The following is a 20,870-nucleotide window of genomic DNA, read 5'->3' as shown; positions in this document are numbered from 1 at the left end:
TCACTTGCTACATGATGGGGTGATGAAGCGAAGGAAACCGGCCAGGAGATGGTTGCAATGATGTATCGATCACCGAACCCACCCCCTCTTGTGGACAAATAGGGGGTGCCCCACCTGATGCTCTACGGGGATCAATAGATTGTCTTCTTTGGGTGAGCTCGATCTCTTTAATGAGAACAGATTCGGCTCTCAAGAGGCAAGCATTGAGTGTCCCAACCACCCCCTTTTGCGTGGTCTTACTCATATTATTATTATTGTTTTTTTTTTTAAACCAAGACCTGATTACCAAGAAAGAAACAGGGGACTTCAAAAAGGAAACAAACTTCCACAAATATCAGTCACTAACCAACTGTATATGGAATCCAGTTTGAAGATGACAGAGGGGGGACCCAACCCAGCCTCCTCCGGGCTTCGACGTGCGCGGATGAGCCCGCCCTTGGCCCGGGCAGCTCCCGGGCAGCGCCCGGGCACGTCCGCGCGCGTCCCGCGCTGTGTGAGTCCTGGTGCGTTAATAACTCCTCCTGGCGCCTGTTGGATGACGCCTGCTGAATTCACCAAAGCAAGGGCTGCTGGGAAGTGTAGTCTGCTCCTCAGTGCGTCGGTGCCCCCGGTCACATGGATAGCTCAAACCTCACGGTCTGCTTGAAAGGGGGCTTCCCGAAAAATCAAATACTCCAGCAAACTGTTTAGAAGAGCGTCACACGCGATGCACAAGTCCCCGTACGTTAATAACTCCTCCTGGCGCCTGTTGGATGACGCCTGCGGAATGCGCCAAAGCAAGGGCTGCTGGGAAGTGTAGTCTGCTCCTCAGTGCATCGATGCCCCCGGTCACATAGATAGCTCAAACCTCCCGGTCTGCTTGAAAAGAGGCTTCCCGAAAAATCAAATACTCCAGCAAACTGTTTAGAAGCGCGTGATATCACTATTCTTACTCATACTTTCCTCACCATCCTGTTTTTCTCTTGTAGTGGTAGAGTCATTAGAGCCAGGTGACATCTCTGAGTCAGAAGAGCTAATGTCTCTGTATTCGCCAATGGACTCTATAAGTTCAAGGTCAGTTCCCTCTCTGCTAGCATTGCTACTTGTTGGTCTGGATATGATATCTCCTTCTCCGTCTGAATCCTCAGTTTCTTCGCACAACCAACCATAGTTGTCTAGTTCAGTGATATTTTCCTCCTTCTCCACGTGTTTACCCTCATTGGTCTTCTGTGGAATCACATCAGGTTTTGTACAAACAGAAATAGAGGAGGCATGCCAGACTTTTCCATCGCTAAGGAGCGCAGAGTTACAAAATACTTTTTCTACTATTAGGGGATCTGTGAACCTATTCTGTCCCTTTCCAATGTGTCCACTTTTTTGACTCTCACTCTGTCTCCAATTATTTTGATTTCTTTGCTTGTATGTTTACTGTCAAATTTCTCCTTGCACAGAGTTTGTGCCTCTTGAATTCTTTTTCTGACCATTTCAGCCGACCATTCTGTTCTCCTTGCCGTCTTGAGCCATCCAATATTGTCCTTGGAAATAGGAGTCCTTCCTCTCATCATTTCGAATGGGCTTACCAGAGTATTCATTCCTGGTGTTATTCTGTATCCCCATATCATTTTGTTGACTTCCTTCCTCCAACATCGTCTATTTTTGTTAGCTAATTGAATGGTCCCTTTTATTACCCTATTAAATCGTTCCACAGCTTCATTGCCAGCCGGTTGATAAACAGATGTTGTTTTGTGGATAATTCCGTTTCTCTCAATGAACTTCTTAAAAATGTCTTAAGTGAATTGACTTCCGTTATCACTTACTATTGTTTTCGGTATTCCTTCTCTCGTGAATACACCGTCCATGAAGCTGACAACGTCAGTTGCATCCACTTTCCTGCAAACCTTTATTTCTGGCCACTTCGAGAAGTGATCTACTAGGACCAATATGTTTACTTGTTCCTCATGAAATTGTATGGGTCCCATTGTATCTATTCCTACTCTCTCCCATGGCATGTTTGGGCATTTTCACAGTTGTAGAGGTGGTTTGAGAGTTACCTGTGTTTTATCAGAATTCTCACAAGGGATACAGTACCTTACCGCTCTTTCAATTTCAATATCACACCCTGGCCACCAATACCAATTTTTTATTCTCTGTTTGGTTTTGTTAATGCCTAGATGTCCTTCATGGCAAAGATTATTCTTCCTCTTAGTTTTTTAGGTGTTATCACTTTTCCCTGTCTTAAGATGACGTTCTCCTCCACGGATAATTCACTACGTAGTTCCCAAAAAGGTCTCAACTCATTTTTAAGATATATTTTCTTTGGCAATCCCTCTACAATCATTTTACTGATTTCTTGTAATGTTTCATCCTTAAGATATTCCCTGTTCCATTCATCTTTCTGTATGCTAGGAAATTCTTTGTTTATGCTTGCCACACAGAGTTCCTCTCCATGAGGTCCTTTTTGCTCATTTTGTAATGGTAGCCTACTTAGGAAATCCGCTACAACATTTTTTACTCCTGCTAAGTATTGTATATCATAATTGTAATCCAGCAGTCTCATAGATAATCGTGACAATCTCGGAGATGCATTATATAACCCTTTAACTGTGAGAACTTTGGTTAAAGGTTTATGGTCGCAATGTAAAATGACCCTTTTCCCCCAAATGTACTGGCGGAAATGTTCCAGTCCCCACACGCAAGCTAATGCCTCCCGCTCAATAACTGAGTACTTTTCCTCAGTGCTAGTTAAAGAGCGAGATGCGAATGCGATGGTGACTTCTTTTCCATTGCTTCTATTTGGGTGAGGACCGCTCCAATACCTTTTCCGCTTGTGTTCGTAGTCACCACACAGTCCAGATTGGTATTGAACCCTTGCAGGGGAGGAGCCTCACAAATTTCTTTTTTATAGTTCTTTGAAACTTGCTTAAAAACACTGTGTCCATTCAAATTTGTTTTTATTCTTTAGAAGAGTTCTCATGCTGTAAGTTTTTGTTCAAAAGTTCCTTACAAATTTGGAGTAGTACTCCACCAATCCTAGGGATGCTCTATGTTCTTCCTTGTTTTGTGGGTCTGGAGCATCTTCAATTGCCCTGAGTAATTCTCTTTTTGGTGTTGTTCCTTCGTGGGTTATCTCATGACCCAGTTATGTGACAGTTTTGTTACTGAACCTGCATTTCTTGTACTCTGCTGTCATTCCACATTTTCCCAAAATTTTCAGTACTTGTTCCAGTCTCTTGTCATGGTCACACTGATCTCTGCCTATTACCAGTATGTCATCTTGGAAGATGAGTAATTTTTTAACTCCTTTCAAAATTTCTTGCATTAGTCTTTGGAATAACGCCGCCGCCGCCCCTAAACCAAAAGGTACCCTTTTGAATCTGAAACATCCAAATGGTGAGATAAAGGTGGTGAGGTGCCTGCTTTCTGGATGCAAAGGAACCTGGTGGTATGCAGCGTCTAGGTCTATGGTTGAAAACACAGTCATGCCTTTAGTTAGCGATAGCATCTCATTAATTCTTGGTAGTGGGTATTGGTCAATTAGTATATTTTTATTGAGGTCACGCAAGTCCATGCATAATCTCACTTTTCCATTAGGTTTTCTAGCGACCACCAGTGGTGCAACCTATTAGGAAGATTCTTTAGGTTCTACTATTTCTGCTTCAAGTAACTTGTTGATTTCTGTTCTAACTTTTTCCCTAAGTGTCAAAGGAATGTGTCTTACCTTGTGTAGACAGGGAACAGCATCTTCCTTAAGTTTAATTCTGTGCTGGAATCCCCTTAATTTACCTATTTTGCCATTAAATACTTTAGGGAATTTTTCAATTAAGTCACTACCCCCTATCTTGTCCTGTTGTAATACTAGTACGGGTTCTGTGCTGTTGGGGTTAAGGGTGATGCCAAGTTTACCCTGGTCTTTCCACCTAAGCACTTAAGGGCCAGAAGCAGCTACATATAACTTACTGCTTTTACTCTGTCCTTGAATGTAAAATGTTGTTCCCTAAAACCCATAAGATCAATTGGTTCGCCCGTGAAAGTTTTTAGAGTTATATCAGGTTTTTCCATGTACCCTCCTAATTTTCTTTTGAATTTTTCTCTCCACACATCACAGTTGATTATGGTGCAGGGTGAACCGGAGTCTGCTACTATTTCAATGTTCAAACCTCCTATCTCCACTTTGCACATGTGTTTCTTCTTTTTACCCGTCTCTGTTTCCTCACCTTCACTTTCTTCCGTCACGTTTAATACAAATAGGTTGTAATCCGAGTCATCCGAAGATTCTTGTTCCTCCTCTTTTTCATCATCTACATATTTTACATTCGCCCATTGTTTCCTTTTACAAGGTTTTTGAAAATGCCCTATTAGTCCACACTTTGTACATTTGTAATTCCTTGCCGGACATTTCCAGTCGCTTGCTAAATGCTTGTTGCTATCACAACAGTAACATTTTAATTGTTCTTGTTTAGCTTTGTATTTTTGCCCTTCCCTTTCTTTGTACTTATAATCCGTTACCCTATTTTTCTTTCCGCTAATTTTTGCCACTACTTTTGTGTCATCCGTTTTACTTTTATTTTCACTGATGTCTTCCTTAGCGCAACGCCCAGTCAATTCCGCTTTCTTTACGATCTCAATGACTTGTTGAAGTGTTCTCTCACCCTTTGCCCATAGTGTGTCTTGTATTTTGGGATTGGCAGCACACATTACTATCTGATCCCTAATGAGGTCATCATTCATGTTTTCAAATTTGCATGTTAGCGCATTTTTTTTTTAATGCTGATACATAGTCCTCTAAACTTTTCTCCTTACCTTGTTTTCTTCTGTAAAATGTATTATATCTGTGTACAGCAACACACACCGTTGTCTTATAATAATTATCTAAGTCCTCTATGGCATCATTGAAAACATTTCTCTCCCCTCCTTCTCTTAACTTTTTCGTAATATTATTGTACACTTTTAAACCACCAGCTCCCAAACAATGTAACAGTATCTGTTTTTCTCCTCTGGTTTAAGTGGTTCTTCCCCCTTATCAAATGTCGAAATGTAGTTACAAAAGTACTCTTTCCATTCCTCCCAGTTTACTAATGGTGGTCCTGCACCCTTCAAAAATGCTTCTGGTGGCTGTAGGTTGTAAATATTTGCCATAATCTATATTTTCACTCAAACTTGTTTTTTTTTTTACTCCTACAATGCCAATGTATCTTAACAGCTTAGATCCTTCTACTGTAATACTGAAATTTGTTTTAAACTTGTACTTGAATCTGGCTTTGTATTACTCTCACCTGTTTCTAATGCGCTTCACTTTTTACACCCAGTTGAGCAAAGAATGTCCATTTCTCCTTTAATTCCTGTCGGAACGATAATCTACTATCCAACTCGTTATACACTAAAACAGTCTCATCCTCCTGGTTCCTGACATGGCACGACGCACGCTTCCTGTGCGTAACAAAACTAGACCGGTTAATTCCCTCCTTCAATATGGCGCCGATGTGTCTGACGTCACCCCGCCGAGTTACACTGCGCCACAACTCCTGAAGAGAATTCCTGTGAAGTTTGCTTTACTATGTAGACCTGCGCTGATGTGAATTTACCACAAAACTCTCCGGTACCAGTCTCTTTGATATACCACTTACTTTTCTATCTTTGCCGGTTTCCGTAACACCAATGGTTTCATTCGTCACCTCAATGACTTTTCCAAAACGCCACAGCTCAAATCCAACACCTGAATTTTTCTCACGTGCGACACGCTCTTCTTATTTTACTTTAATCCGCTGATCTCTGTGGATGCTTTTCTGTGAGCCTATAGCATTTTCAAACACTCTTCCCCTACATTTCTGCTCACAATTTCCACTCGCTTAAGCTCACCCTGGTGAAACGATAATTTCTCTTCACCCCGGTTGCTTCCTTTACACTCTCCACACTTCCTTAGTATTTATATTTTCTTTTCTCTCTCCTGCCAGCCTTCACTTTTAACATTCGTCACTCCTTCTCTTAAATCGATTAACTCTTTCCTTTACCTCTCATCTCCACAAGCTTTCGACTTGCCTTATTTCCTCGCTTGTCTCTTTCCTGTGTTCAGATGTTTTCTGTAGGTATTTTTTCGAGAAAGTCTGCTTCCTTACATTAATTTATCCTTAATTCTTTAATTTGGTGGATTCCCCGGTGTGTTGTCCAGCTACCTCGTCGCCATTATTGTTAAGAAGACGGCCGAAAGCAGTGAGTATTGACATATACTCTTTTATTTAAGTTCTATGAACAACACACCAATACAGGAGTTAACAGTGCGGAAGGCTGTAATACCAATGCCATGTGACAGTTGGAAGACTGCTCAACTGTCACTGTGGAACTTCCAGCTGTCAACGTTCCAGCTGGTGACATCATGTAAAGGAGGGGTCTAGCAGAGAAGAGAGAGTGTTGTGAGGAAAGACCGAGTGTGATAACAAATGAACACAACACCCACCCATTGTTCTTTCACCTGCTATGTCACCCTGCCTCCCCTGAGCGATTGCCAGTGGTACACTAGACTTACTGCAAGCATTCTTCTTATTAAAATAGGCATTGAATATTAAAATAGTATATAAAGTATAACAACCGTAAATATTTAGTAATCGGATGTAAACGGGCGCTAGGTGCAGGTACCAACACACCAGTAAGGTGTTGTATGGTGGGAAGTAAGTGGTCTGACCTAAGCACTGTCCTAGCAGATTCTTAAGTGTGTATTTTTAACATTGTACAAAAAATCTACGCAAGCTTATCGTGCTCTCTGACATAGCAGAATTGGATTTATAATAGCTTTTATGTACCCTTTTATCGTGTGATATATTTTCTTGCGTTGATTTGTTTTGTCATCCTCCGTGGAAGGACAATATATAAACGTAATAAAAATCAATTCCATTCGACTGCTACTCTAAAGCAAAAGCATACATATATAAACAGCCTGACCTTAACATGGCCGCTGCTTGTGACCGGACTAGTTTAAAAGTGTTTATCTAGAGAAAAACATGGGACTGGTCTGTCTAGTCCCCCCTGGAACGAGGGTGCTTTTCAGCTTCCCTTCCAATCCACCCCACCCCACCCACCCGGAGTTTATCCGACTCGTACTGCGCATCATGGTCAAGGAAACAGAGGAAAGACTGCTAGAGTGGGTCACGTGGGCCGGTGCGTCGCTTCCGGTCTTCCTCTACTGCCATCTTCCCCCCTCGTGTGTGCCTTTTCTTGGCCCGCGGCTCAGTGTGGAGCCTTAAACTCATCAACTGCAGAACACCTGGAGTGCACACGCCAGAGGAAAAGGTATGATCGTAGGAGTGAAGCGTTTAGCTATTTCATTACGTGCTGTTTGTGCGGGATCATCAGAGTTATCCTACTGGTGATCTTTACTATCCCACCACCCGGGGGAAACTCAGGACCCCGGAATACATTACAGGCAGCTGTCCCGAGAAGAAGAGCGGGTAGGGGAATGGGTCATAATGTGCGTGAGGTAGTGGGTGCAGCGGAACAAGGTGACGGCTACAGTTGATGGGCGAATGTTGCGGTGAGCAGGCCAGTGCATGTGACGGGTGGGAATAGAAGAGGGCGAGGCTCTTCAGTAGTAGTAAGTGACATACCCATCCCTAGAGGAAGTTGTGTGACCAGCTGTGGGAGCTTTTATTGAAATGAGAGGGCCTCAGAATGGGGTAGGAGTGACTTTTTTAGGTAAGTGAGTGCATTCTGCAAACTAGGTAGGGGCACAATATGAAGTAATTGGCTGATAATATTTGATTTTTATATTTTGTATTAAAAACCTGTGGTTTGTGGACTTAAGGCTGTTTATAGCCAAGTAGAGATGCATCTTAAGTTGTATCATTTACATAGCGCTTACTACCTATTTGGGTTGACCGGTTCATGCGATGGACTCTTTCTTGTTTGTGACCTGGCGAGGGTGGCACGGGTGCCTTGTGCTAGCAAGTGAAGTGGAGCCACCCCCTGTCCTAAATTCATGTGTTTGGTAATACAAGTCGATCACAATTGGGATTCAGTGGTCATTCATGCACGTGTCCTGCTGCCGCCTCCTTCGTTAATGTCTGTACTCTTAACATATATTGTGTTATATCTAGTTATGTTTGGGGCAAATTCTTATTTGGTGTCTAATTTACGCAGGCTTTATAATTGCCGACGTCAGAACGCTTTCCTTCCTGCAGATACAATACCCTTCTTGGAATGCGATTGTAGATAACACTGTTACCAGGAGAAACGTAAAAAGTGCTTTGCAAATTTCACGTATTATCGTGTAAATTGTAAATACTATTCTAACATTTGTTGTTGCAACCCAGTCTCTTTGGCGTGTGAAGGGGAGTGAATATTAAAGTCTTGTTACACAGGAGAATCCCTGATTTGTTATGTGATTGTGATTTATGGAAGAGTAGTAGTGACATGTTTGAATTCACCATGGTGATGCAAGGGATGCGCCCAATCTCATCTGGTGGACGTTCGTGGTCGGTGACGATTTGACACATCCTCTCCGTACGATTCTGTGATTACTATGTGTGTCCAGCGGCAGATAACAGGTCCTGATGCACAAGGAGATAGTGGTCATAATTGCTAGTGTTCATCCGAGCGTTACCCACTACTGAAATAATTGCAGGATCATTGCTGAATCATGGGTTGATCCTGCATTGGAGCTGCTGGTAAAAGTGAAGGTGTATTAGAGCTGTTTGCGACTGTCCTGGATGACTTTTCCATAGCAGTTTTGTGGTGATAGCTGGCGAGTTAAACAGAAATTCGGTTGTGGTTTTAGGCAAGGGGTATAAGAGTTGTTACGGTATTAGAGGGAATAAGAAGAAGCCTCTGAAAGTTGATCATTTAAAGCACCGGTAGATGGATTTTGTGTGTTAATGATTTGATTGGTGGAAGGAAAGATGTCATATATGGTTGCCTTTCGAGTTTGGTGCAAGTGGAGGTTATAAGAAGAGGTATAATGTAGCTAGGCCAAGAACACTAGAGCTACAATCTGGCTTCTCCAGCAGTTGTGACATGTACCATTTTTATAGACTTAATTTACCCTTCTGTCATACGTAAATGTGTAATGTATGGTATGCTGCTTTTTACATTCTCCTGTACCTGAAGCAGTGCTTAATTTGTAAAGCAGGTGGCTCCACCCACTTACTCTAGTTGCTCCACCCACATCCTCAACTGGTACTGCTGAAATACAAGCACTAGAAAACTAGCACATGGTGGTAAAGGTTAATTTAGTCGACCTTGGACAGTTGCAATATGGGAGCTTCCATGCAAGAGCATGGCTGAAGTGAAGCAGCATGACAGTAGCAAGTATTGGGTGTTCTACAGTCCTTATCCCAAAGGAATGTACGAGAGCCAATGTTGAAAAGGAGATGTCTTTTTACCTTTTTAGGTCCGGATTGCATGCCATCCCCACTTGGAAGGTCTATCTCTTTGTTTCACAGAATGTCAGCACTTCATGTGGATCTCCGTTGAGCAGCTCGCTGCTCAATAAACACCATGGTTCCCCATGGGTTTGCACCTCAATTTAAGACCATTCTAGTCAGCTGGTCCTATATGACATGGAAAGTCCAGTATGTTGAAGTTAACTGTATGAAGTCAAGTGGAGTACTGGTGTTCTCAGCTTTGTGGGCGGCATGCGGTCAATAATTGCAAGCACGAGCAGGGTTCAACAAATCAACATTCACATCCAAATTGCTTAGAAATGAGAGATGGAAGAACCAAAAAATAATTAAATACAGATTTTTAATTGTTCGATTAACAAAGTGTGTGTGCGTCTACGTGCTAGAAACGGAGGAGGAAGTGGAAAGTGATTTAACAAGAACATTCGAACAAGGAATGAGAGCAGTGCAAATCCTAATTCAAATAAATAAACCATCATATGCAGTTTAGTTTGACTATTAGTGTTATTATCAGTCTATAATATAGCTTTAAAAAAGAGACACTGCACTTAGCAACATCGTGCTTGAAGGCCCTGAGCTCCTTTTTCTCCTTTCTTGTGTGAGGCACTCCCTTTTCACAGCGCATTTCAGTCATCATTTTGAAAGACATCCAGGTAAACATTGTGGCTAGGCCTCCGGATTCAAAACAGTGCAAACCACCTTCCAAAGCATATGTGTTGGGGAGGCAGCCTTACAGCACGTGGTTCGGAACTTTGCATGTGTTCAATGCATGAAGCTGCCGTTGACTGGTCTGCGAGAGATGCTCGTACCTGAGAGCATTTTGCATGTGGGTGAGAGATGATAATGTGTTTTAGCGACTGTAGCTCAGAGCTTTGACCAGTAACACACACAGTGCAGGCTTGTGGTGGTTTCACCCTCCTGCTTCATAATGCAGACGTGCTCTGCTTCCTGCAGCTGCCGGCGTGACGCACACCTCAGGCAGAGCAACAATATAAACTCATCCGGACCACACACCTGACGGCGCTGATGCTGTCGGTCTAGTCAGCTCCCCAGGGCGGAACATCTCTCCCAGACACAACAACTCCTAGTCACAGCGTTTAATAACCCTTCAGGACACTGATGCAAAACTATTTGCAGCCCATCTGCTAACAATCCTATCCGATTGTGTAAAGAGGAACAGCATACTTCCACCAAACCGGCTTTATTAAAGGACTTGGTACAACTTCCAATATCCTGGCACTTTCTATTCTAATTGAAAAAGCAATTTCAAATAATGAATCATTATTCTTATGTTTTGTTGATTTTAAATCCGCTTTTGACTGTCAATAGAGATCTATTATGGGGAAAGTTACATGCACAAGGGATTCCCCCACTTTTAATATATCGGATCAGTCTTCTGTGTACTGTCTTCCTGTCGGACAGGGAGCAAGTTGTCTCCTGGAACGGCCATCAGTCAGACAACTTTACCCTGCCGGGAGGAGTTCCTCAGGGTTCTGCGTTATCACCTACCCTGTTTAATATTGATGTCTTCCCTCTGGCCAAGATAATAAAGAACCTGGGCTTTAAGCTGGTGTCATACGCTGATGACACCCAGCTGATTGTTTCCATGTCCCATTCTGTATACTTCAAACCCGCTGATTTCGCCTGCTGTATGTCGTCTGTCATGCAGTGGATGAATTTGAACTTTTTAAAATTGAATACAGAGAAGACAGAAGTCCTAGAATTTAGACAGAAAAAGCATCCATCTGGAACCACAACTGGTGGCCTACGACGGCGGGAGCCTGTCCGGTTCCAGTGGTGAAAGCAAGGAGCCTTGGGTTCACTTTTGACAAAGATCTGGCTTGGAGGCCACAGGTGAACGAGGTAGTGTCTGCTTGTTTCTTTGTGCTTAAGGGGCTGAGAAAGATCTTGCTGTTTATCCCTTACCATCTTAGGAAAACGGTTATAATCGCCACTATCTTTTCAAGAATAGATTACGGCAATGCCCTTTATTTGGGAGAAGGGTGTGCACAACTGGCCAAATTGCAGTCTATCCAGAACGCCTCTGCCAGATTGCTACTCTGTTTGCCCAAATATCATTCCACCTCACAGGCCATCAGGCAGCTACACTGGCTCCCAGTCCAGAGGAGGATTGACTTCAAAGCCCTGTGCTTAGTGCACAAAGCACTGGCGGGAGCGGGGGCCTCCGATCTTCAACATCTATTTTCAAGGTACATGCCAACCCACCCGCTGAGGTCTGCCTCTCGCGGGCTGGCTTTGGTGTCTAAGATCAATAGACCACGTTGGTGAGGGAAGAGCTTCTCCCATCTGGCCTCTAGGCTTTGGAATGCATTACCTCAACAGCTAAGGCAAATTTCCAATCATCTGTGGTTCAGGAAGGAAATTAAAACATGGCTTTTCACTAGATAGGATAGTGGCAAGTACTTTCAGTACGTTACCCTGCATAGCGCCAAGACGCCTCGGCATTAGTGTGCTTTACAAATACCAGCACTCACTCACTCACAAAAACTTGGTCTAGAGTACGTATTGGGAACGGCTGTTCATTAAGTGAGAAAATACCAAAGCTAGGTGGAGTGAAGCAAGGCTGTGTATTGGCACTTTTATTATTTAATCTGTTTTTAACTAATCTAACTGAGGCCTTGAACAACATAAATGCACACCCACCCAAACTTGCAGATAAACACATATCAAATCTGCTATATGCAGATGATGTCATTCTTTTAAGTAGAACAAAAGTAGGCTTGCAAAGATTAATGACCTGCATAGAGGAGTACGCGACAGAAAACAAAATGGTAATAAATGAATCAAAATCCAAAGCTATGGTTCTCAAAAAATTTAAGGAAGTAAATCACAAAATGGTTCTTAGGAAAGGAAATGTTGGAGCAAATTAAAACCTATAGATACCTGGTAATGATTTTTGATGATGATGGTAACTTTAAACCTCAGAATATCGCAAGGAAAGCTAACTCCCTAACAGGTGCATTGGGGATTATATAAAAGTCAACCAGTAATCTAATTTACCAACCTCTACTCAAAGTCATATCTGCAAAATCGTTACCTTCCCTAACTTACGGTAGTGAGGCGTTAAACGGAAAAGATGCAATAGCAATAAACAAAGAAATCGCAAAAACTTTTCGATCTATTTTGTTTACCAAAAAATGCTTCACAATCCCAAATTAGGCTGGAATTCGGCTTGAACAACCAACTATATGCTCGAATGGGTAACATAATTAAAGTATGGAACAGAGTAAAAAATGATAAGGAGAATTTAATTTCGCTGCTTTTATGGAAAGAAATAGAGGGCAATAACAAATCATCTGCTTGGAAATATCTTGATAAGGCTTTGGATAAATTTGGGCTTAAGGGGATTTGGACTACTACTATTCCTCAGGAATCTTTAAAAAGAATTGTGAATAAAACAGATCTCCTATCGCTGTTAAGTGACAAAGAGTCCTTGGTTAAAAGGAAGCATGCTTGGTCCATAATAAATGATTACAATAAAAAGAGACCTCAACAATATTTGAATACAGCTTGGTCTTGGAAAAATAAAAACATATTCATGAAAGCACGATTCGGAATATTACCCGGAGACTCTCACGCATTACCATGGAAAAAACTCGAAAATAACATTTCATGTCGATTGTGTAACACAGGCGAAGAAAACATTATACACCTACTATGCCTCTGTCCAGAACTAAAAAATGAAAGACTAACATTGTTAATAAGGTTATTCAACGAAAGAGCAATAAGGACTTGCAGACAAGCATTGATCCAGTGTCTTTGCCCAGATAATATACTCATTAATTCTGCATTTTCAAAATTTTTAATATTGGTGTGGAAAAAACTTGAATCTTTTATAATATTAATTGCCACATATCAATAAACAAATTACCCTAGTCACACCCCCACCCCCCTCCCCCTGGGCGCGCAAATGTGATGCAGTTTGCCACAGTGCTTAATTTGTAAAACAGGAAGTGCTGGTGCACAAAGTTTTGCTCAAATCCTGTAGGTGGCAGTATGAATATTGGGGATACCGCATAGCAATGTTACTTATTCTTGATTACACATCATGCCTATTTCATCCAGCACCGGTCACCCCTTTCCCTTAACTCATGCATGTTCTCTTTTTGTTACTGCTTTCTTCCTGTGTCACTGTTTTTCCTTATTTCTCTTCCTCTTTTTTAAAAATGTTTTTATCTCTCTGCTTTGGGTGAATGTCGGATTAAGAAAAATTGGTAAGAGTCCTAAAAAAATAGGTGCTGGTGGGCCCCACCTGCATCAGCCAGTTCAAATTAAGTGCTGAGACAGCATATGTAATATGCCTTTCCGTAGTGGTCAAGGGCACCAACTTCCCAACTAGGTTTAGGCTCCACACTCCCCAATACTTATATTCATACATACTCAGAATGTTCCAGCTCTGGAAGAGAAGAGTAAATGGTGTGAGTGCTCTGCTTGTTTGCGTGATATGAGTGTAGGGTGAGTGTTGTACCCATGTGAGTTAAGATGTGTGTGCAGATGTGAGTCAAGTGTGAGCTGTGTGAGTGTTAGAAGTGCCTATTTGAATGCACAGTGAGCGATGTGACAGTGGGAGAGTAGGGTGAGAGAAGTGACTGTAGGGTTAGTGATGTGACTTATGAGTTTGGGTTTAGATGAAAGTGCAGAGTGAGAGAAATTAATGCATGTGAGATCTGCTTGCTTGAGTGAGACTGCAAAGTGATCAGTGAGAGGGACAAGTGAGTAAAGTGGAACATGAGTGCAGGGTGAGTGGTGAGCTTGTGTAAGTGCAGGGTGAAAAGCGTGAGTGCATGATCAGTGGTGTGAGTGCAGTGTGATCACTGCGAGTTCAGGGTGAGCAGTGTGCTGACGTTACTAAAGGGTAAATAGAGGGAGAACGGCGTGAGTTCATGGCAAGGGACGAGTGCATTGTGGTTGCTGTGAGTTCAAGGAGAGCGGTGTGCTCGTGTGAGCGAAGGGTAAGAGGAGCAAGAACGATGTGAGTGTGCCAGGCCAAGACCTTGTAGCCCCTGACTAGACAACTGCAAAGCTGAACAGGAGTTCAAGCATCAATTGCAAGATGGTCACCACTGTGGTAAACTACAAAAACATGGATTCAGGTTCACATCTGCCCAGCTGCAGCCTAGGAAAATGTTTGGTCTATAAAGTTTTCCACTTTGAATTTACAAAATGCAAGCCTTGCTGGCAACAGATATCAGCTACATAAAACGTGCTGCAGATAACTGAACGTAATCAAACTAGTTTCAATGAAGAATGTACCATATGTCTATACCTGCTGCACAAAATATTTGCTGGTTTTATAGAATTTTTTAACAGTGCTCACACATGCTTGTGGTCACGTCTGAGCAATTACCAACAACAAAGTGTGACTGAAGTTAAAAAATAACCTTAACAGAGGTTCAACAATGTGAGAAATTATTCAGATTTTAGCTCATAGAATTACAGAAGCTGTCAAGTTTCTCACCCCCTAGGTTTCAAACTTTGAGACCAATGAGTTATCCTACAGCATTTCCAATTATTGGGGTATTGTCAGAGGTTCATTGGCCAGGGTATGAACTCCAAGCTGTAAATCCCACAGAGAATGCCCCACCATCCTTCAACTGGATTGTCTATAAGGCACTGATCATCAATATAAAGTGTGGCAGTAGTTTGCATGTGGAAGTACAGGCGCTTCAACAGCTGAGCACTGATTTTGAGGGTACGCAATAATGGTCACAGTATTCAAGCGCAACAAAAGCTTGTACATTTCTAAAACAGTTAAAATTGCATTCAATGCTTAAAAATGAATGCCCTCATAGAAAAATAGTTGTTCAGGTTTAAAAGATTCCAACAAAGCAGTATGTCATAGCTCTGGAAAACCAACATTAACGGCTAAATTACAATAAAAATTAAGTAACAATATATTCTTAACAAAATGTTCTCTTGCAGACTCTGTGAACATGGGGAAATGTGTAGTTCCTACTGGTCAGATGCCTTTTCACTACATGCATTCCCCCACTGAGGCAGTAAAAATAAAATAAAAAGTGAGAACTATCTAATAGGCAGAGTGGGGACACATGGGATACTGGAATCAGTCAACAAAACAAACCCCCCTTAACCAGATCCAAAGGAACGTAAATGCGCTTTTGAAGACCTGTGAAAAACGTGTGTGTGTGTGTGTTAAGATGCCAGAAACAGCAGCTTTGCAGCAGCAGCCCGGACTCGGACACAGGACGGAGGAGGGATGGGAGGGGCAGGGGTGTTAAATTCCTTTTAGCCCCGTCAAGTGTGCAGAGTGATCATAGGTATCTGGAGGCAAGTCACAGGGTCATTGTTATGCATAGCGCTTTTGTGCGCTAATGGCCCTGTTAATCACAGAGGGGAATTTCGTTTGTCCCATCGGCCCCCCACTCTTGTCCCCCCCCCCCCCTCACCCCCCCTGTGTTCCCCGCACTCCAAACTCTGGGGGGGCGGGGGGGGATACATCCCCCTCGGCACCCACACTTCCTACGCCCATGCTCTGTAAACTATGCTGCTGAGAAAGGAGAGCATATGTTACACCACCTAGGTCTGCTTTCTTATTATGAAAAGTTGTGCCTGTCAGTAAAACTGGAGATTGAGGAAATACCTACCCGAGACCAGGAGCTACACACTTCACGACGAGTCCTTCCTGCTACAAATAATATTGGCGGGCTGCCGGTGCGTGTGTGCTTCATGTTCATAAGACGGGCCGGCAGTGTGTAATTTAAAAAAGGTTACTTACGCACGCATGCTGCCGCCATGCCTGCCAACACATGACCCAATCCAGCCAATCAGAGGCCCGGCCACCGGCAACGTAAAAAAGACATGTATTTATAATTGGGTCCGCTCTTCATGGGGAGACAAAGTGAGAGTGCAGATCTTGTGAACAGTTGATTTTATTATTTTTTTCATGCACGCTGTTAATGTGAGTTGGCAGTGGCAATCTGCTCTAGACCTGACCCTGATAAATAAGTGCCGGTGCTAATCCCCGGAAAGCACAGACCCAAATTAAGCACTGGGGTGGTAGGTTGTCACATTCTTCCTCCAGAACCTTTTTCAAAGCATCCATTAATGCTCATCAAAATACAAACCTGCCATGTTTTTCACTTTCCAGGAAATTCAGCCTGTGTCAATGATTTGTTCCTCTCGTGGCTACATTGGGATCCCACTGTATCTTTCTCACATTCTAAATGCAACCTCCTGAAACACCAATCTGTTCGACCTTGCTCCCAATAGAGTTTGTCCTCTGCAGACATCTAGCCATGTAATGATATTTGTGCTTGTATTCATTATTGTATTTGTGGGCAATTTAATGTTTTATTGGGGCAAAAATAAACTATTTCTGTGATTGTGCCATAGCAGATACTTCAACTGTAAAATATTTAATCTTTATAGAATTAAAAACAAATCAATAAAGAAACTGGGAATGCAATGTCTCATCAATAAAAACATTAATTAAAGATTTAGACGTACCAGCAATTGAAACATTGGTTACAATGGATCACTCTATGCGGGAAGACCTACTAAGGAAGACTCTTCTCGGAGGTAGAATGTCCTTGCCGCCTCAGTGTTGAAGTACAGACATATGGACTTGGTCAGTCAAGAATACATTGAGTCAAATTTATAAGATGCATTAAAAAAATATATTCCAACTCCAGTTTCCTTAGTACGAAAACTGACACAGTGGCAAGATTAACGATATGTTCCTGGTTTATTAATTATGCTGTAACTCGTTTCGGCACTTCCTGCCTTGTTCACCCATATATATATATATATATATATATATATATATGTTTTCCACCAAGAAAAGATTAATGTCCGCACTCGCTCAATACATTAACTTGGGTTTATTTCACAAGAGACTGCAAACAATCCCCTTCACCTACGCATTTCGACCGCAGGTCTTGATCAGTGTTACCACTAGTCCATCATTACTTTCTAGTTTATATGCCTTCCTATCCAATTGCACATGATGATGCATTATGGGTGAGGTAGTTTTAAGGTTTACACATAAAGAAATATAACATTTGTTTTGCAGAAAAAAAACAATATTTGATATCCAGTTATACCTGTCAACATAAGAGTAGTTGATGATTCTCAATTGTACAGTATATATCCTCAATATTTTTGCCGCTTATTACTATAGGATTTTCCTATTTAACCATTGTATAGGTTAAAAAACGACTTAAACAAAGAATAATGTATCTATCAGTTAAGATACTCTCACTTATTCATATGTAATATAGTTTGTTATATTGGCTAAGTGCCCCGGGTTATAATTTTGTACAATTTATTTCAATATTTCTTAGTAATGGCTAAGTGCCTTTATAGTCTTATTACTGTTGCAACAGATCTGATTTCAATAGTTGTTAGAGCAGTCTTTTTTCAGTATTTAGTCATATAGGATTCACAGGTGGACATGCATCTCTTCATCCATGTTCAATCCTCTCGGCATTTTTGTTCGAAATCTAATGACCAGGCGCGACTCCAATCGTCTGAGTAGTTGTTTCCTATTCCCTCCTCTCTCATGTTGAGGGATGGTAGCAAGTCCACTGTAGCGAACATCTTTCCATGTTTTTCCAGTGTGTTTGGACATGTGTTTGGCAATGGCATAAGACATATCACCATTCTGAATTGCCCTGATATGTTCCAGGATCCTTTTGTGCAGAGGACAAGTGGTCATTCCAATATAGTTTTTACCACAGGCACATGTTAGCATATATACCACATAAGTTGTTTTACATGTGATAATATCCTCCACATTGAAAATCTTGCCCTGAGGATCTTTTAAGGATTTCAAGGATTGGCCTATGGTACAAGCCTTACATTGGTAACATTTATTAAAGCCATTTTGTTTCAGTGTTAACCAATCTTTTTTCTTTTTCAATTGAAAATGGCTTCTCACCAGTTTGTCTTGTAGCGATTGTGGTCTCCTATAAGTCATTTGCGGATATTCTCCAAGTTGTTCATCAATGTCCGGGTCCTTTTTTAGGACATTCCAATATTTATTCAATATTTTTCTCACATTTTGACTTTCTTTGCTATAAGTTGTTATCATCCGAATGGGTTCAGTTTGTTTTTTTGTTGTCCTGTCCAATTTTGCTTTGTTGATCAATGTTTCAGTTCTATTCAATGCTCTAGCTTTAAGTTCTCCTTTTTTACGTCATTGTAGTTATACCCTCTTTTAAGGAATCTCTTGGCAGTTTCTTTATATGTACAGTTCATTTCTTTCAGGTTAGAGCAGTTTCTCTTCATCCTAATAAATTGTCCATAGGGGATACTTTTTTTGAGATTTGTAGGATGAAAACTATCTCCGTGCAATATACTGTTCGTTGCCGTGGATTTGCGGTGGACTGTTGTTTCAATTTGTCCATTAGCCACATAGACCTTGGTGTCCAAAAACACGATTTCCTTGTCACTGATTGTGGATGTGAATCTTAATCCTAGTTCATTGTTGTTCAATTCATCTAGATACCTGTTAAATTCCACGGTAGTACCATTCCAGATTAGGAAAAGGTCATCGATGAATCGGAGCCAGAGTACGACCTTAGATGTATACTGGTCGTACTCTTCTCCCCAAGCTATTGTTCTTTCCCACCAACCCATTGCTAGGTTGGCGTAGCTTGGGGAAAATGCAACTCTCATGGCTGTCCCGCATCGTTGAGCATAGTACGTTTTATTGAAGAGAAAGATGTTAAAGTTTAGACAAAGTTCTGTCATTTCCTTAATCATATACCAATGCTGTAACTCTTCAAGAGGTTTCTGTTTAAAGAAAAATTCCATCGCTGTGAGACTCATGTTGTGAGTTATGGAAGTATATAATGATACTACATCGATTGTAGCAAGTTGGTATCCTTCCAGCCAGGCGATATTCATCAAATTGCGTAAAAAATCTCCCGTGTCCTTAATATATGACGTTAAAGAGGGGACTATCGGTGCCAGAAAAGAATCTACATAAATTGAAAGGTTCTCATATATTGAGCCACAGCTAGCAATGATGGGTCTCCCTGGCGGTTTCTTTAGTGTCTTATGCACTTTTGGCAGAAAGTACATAGTTGGCATAATAGGATCTTCATTGGTTAAAAATTGTACTTCTTGATCTGTAAGTAATCCTTGATTATGCCACTTGGCCAACTTGACATTTAATTCCTCAATCAATTCATTGATCGGATTTTTCTTCAATTTCTCATAATTTTTTATGTCGCTCAGTTGGCGCATTGCTTCCTGCATATAGTCAGTTTTTTCCATAATGACTATGTTTCTGCCTTTGTCCGCGGGTTTGATTTCTAATAGGTCATTGTCCATCAATGCTTTGAGGGCTTTGCGTTCCGGAATTGACATGTTTTCTTTTTTCCCTTTTTGTACATTTTTTTTCATTTTTTCAAGGTCTCCATTTACCAGATCAAAGAATATATCTATTTTGTTGCCTGGATGTAATGCAGGACAAAATCTCGATTTTAAAAAATTGTTTTTTGATGTTTATCAGTACTTTGTCCCATAGTTTGTAGCATTTGGCTGTCAGTTAACGTGGAATCCTCCACCTCATTAGCCAGCTCAAATGCTGTGCGCATCGCTGGTATTTCCCCAATCATAATCCATATATATATATATATATATCACCAGTGAGGATCGGATGGTGGGCTTGCCTCACAGGGCTGTGCATTAGCTCGTGGTTTCTTTTGGAATATTTAAAGTGGTGACGCCTGCTGCACAAGCCCAGACCCGAGAAGAAGAGTCCATTATGGCGCCCAGTTCAGTGAAAGAATTTAAAAAATGGACACCCGCCAGCAGCAAACCAATTAACTGATCAAGGTGAGTCCACAGCAATTGTAAAGGGGGCACACCAGGTTAATGTTTGTTCTGCACTATGCAGTTGGCACAGGGTTTGCTACGTGGGATTTACCCTTGCACATACCTGTCAGTAATTGTAGCAAACTGTGGCAAAAGTCTTCCTTGTAACATGGATGGTCTTTTAAAAGCACCAGGACCAGTACCTGAGAAATGTAAATCCTTTGCCCTACAAGGAATTGATTCCTCTGAGGCAATTCTTAAGGATTCATGGCATTTCAAGCATCAGAAAGACTAATGAAGTTTAAAATATTGAATTAAGTACTGAATATCACTTTGGCAGTGCATTGTGGACAATATTGTGAGACTACAGTGCAAAACGAAAATTATGAGGTGACTGTTCAGCACCAAAATAAAAACAGCAGTAATTCTACTGATGAAACTTAAACACATTTATAATGGATTTACCTTTTCACTGCTTCTCTGAACGGATGCTGCATCAAGTGTTTACTTATAAGTTAAGTAACGTTTTACTAGCTTAAGTCTTAAGCATGGACACCTGCTAGATCCAATATTCGCCAACTGGGAGGAAGTCACAGTGGCTTCTCCTGTGCCCCTGCCTTGGACCGATCACTTCTTTGTACCATTCTCAATCTATCTTCCTAAACAAAAAGCCACTGACCCCACCCCCCTCAACTACCC

General features: G+C 41.5%; 1 protein-coding gene and 1 long non-coding RNA gene across 2 annotated transcripts in view; both read left to right on the top strand.

The window, feature by feature from the left end:
• Positions 1 to 274: 274 nt before the first annotated feature.
• On the top strand, positions 275 to 6,190 carry LOC147726749 (uncharacterized). The gene is made up of 2 exons (XR_015309287.1): positions 275 to 5,575; positions 6,146 to 6,190. It is a non-coding gene; the product is annotated as an uncharacterized LOC147726749 (long non-coding RNA).
• A 783-nt stretch (positions 6,191 to 6,973) lies between these two features.
• The window catches only part of BTF3 (basic transcription factor 3), a 94,690-nt gene continuing 80,793 nt past the window's right edge, over positions 6,974 to 20,870 (top strand). The window contains exon 1 of the mRNA XM_086960794.1: positions 6,974 to 7,260. The gene's annotated coding sequence lies outside the window, so the exon portion shown is untranslated. The remainder of the gene's footprint in view (positions 7,261 to 20,870) is intronic.

Source organism: Lissotriton vulgaris, chromosome 3_1 (assembly GCF_964263255.1).
Source record: "Lissotriton vulgaris chromosome 3_1, aLisVul1.2, whole genome shotgun sequence".
Lineage (NCBI taxonomy): Eukaryota > Metazoa > Chordata > Amphibia > Caudata > Salamandridae > Lissotriton > Lissotriton vulgaris.
The sequence above is the reverse complement of the archived record's forward strand: the minus strand, read 5'-3'. Positions and strand labels throughout refer to the sequence as shown.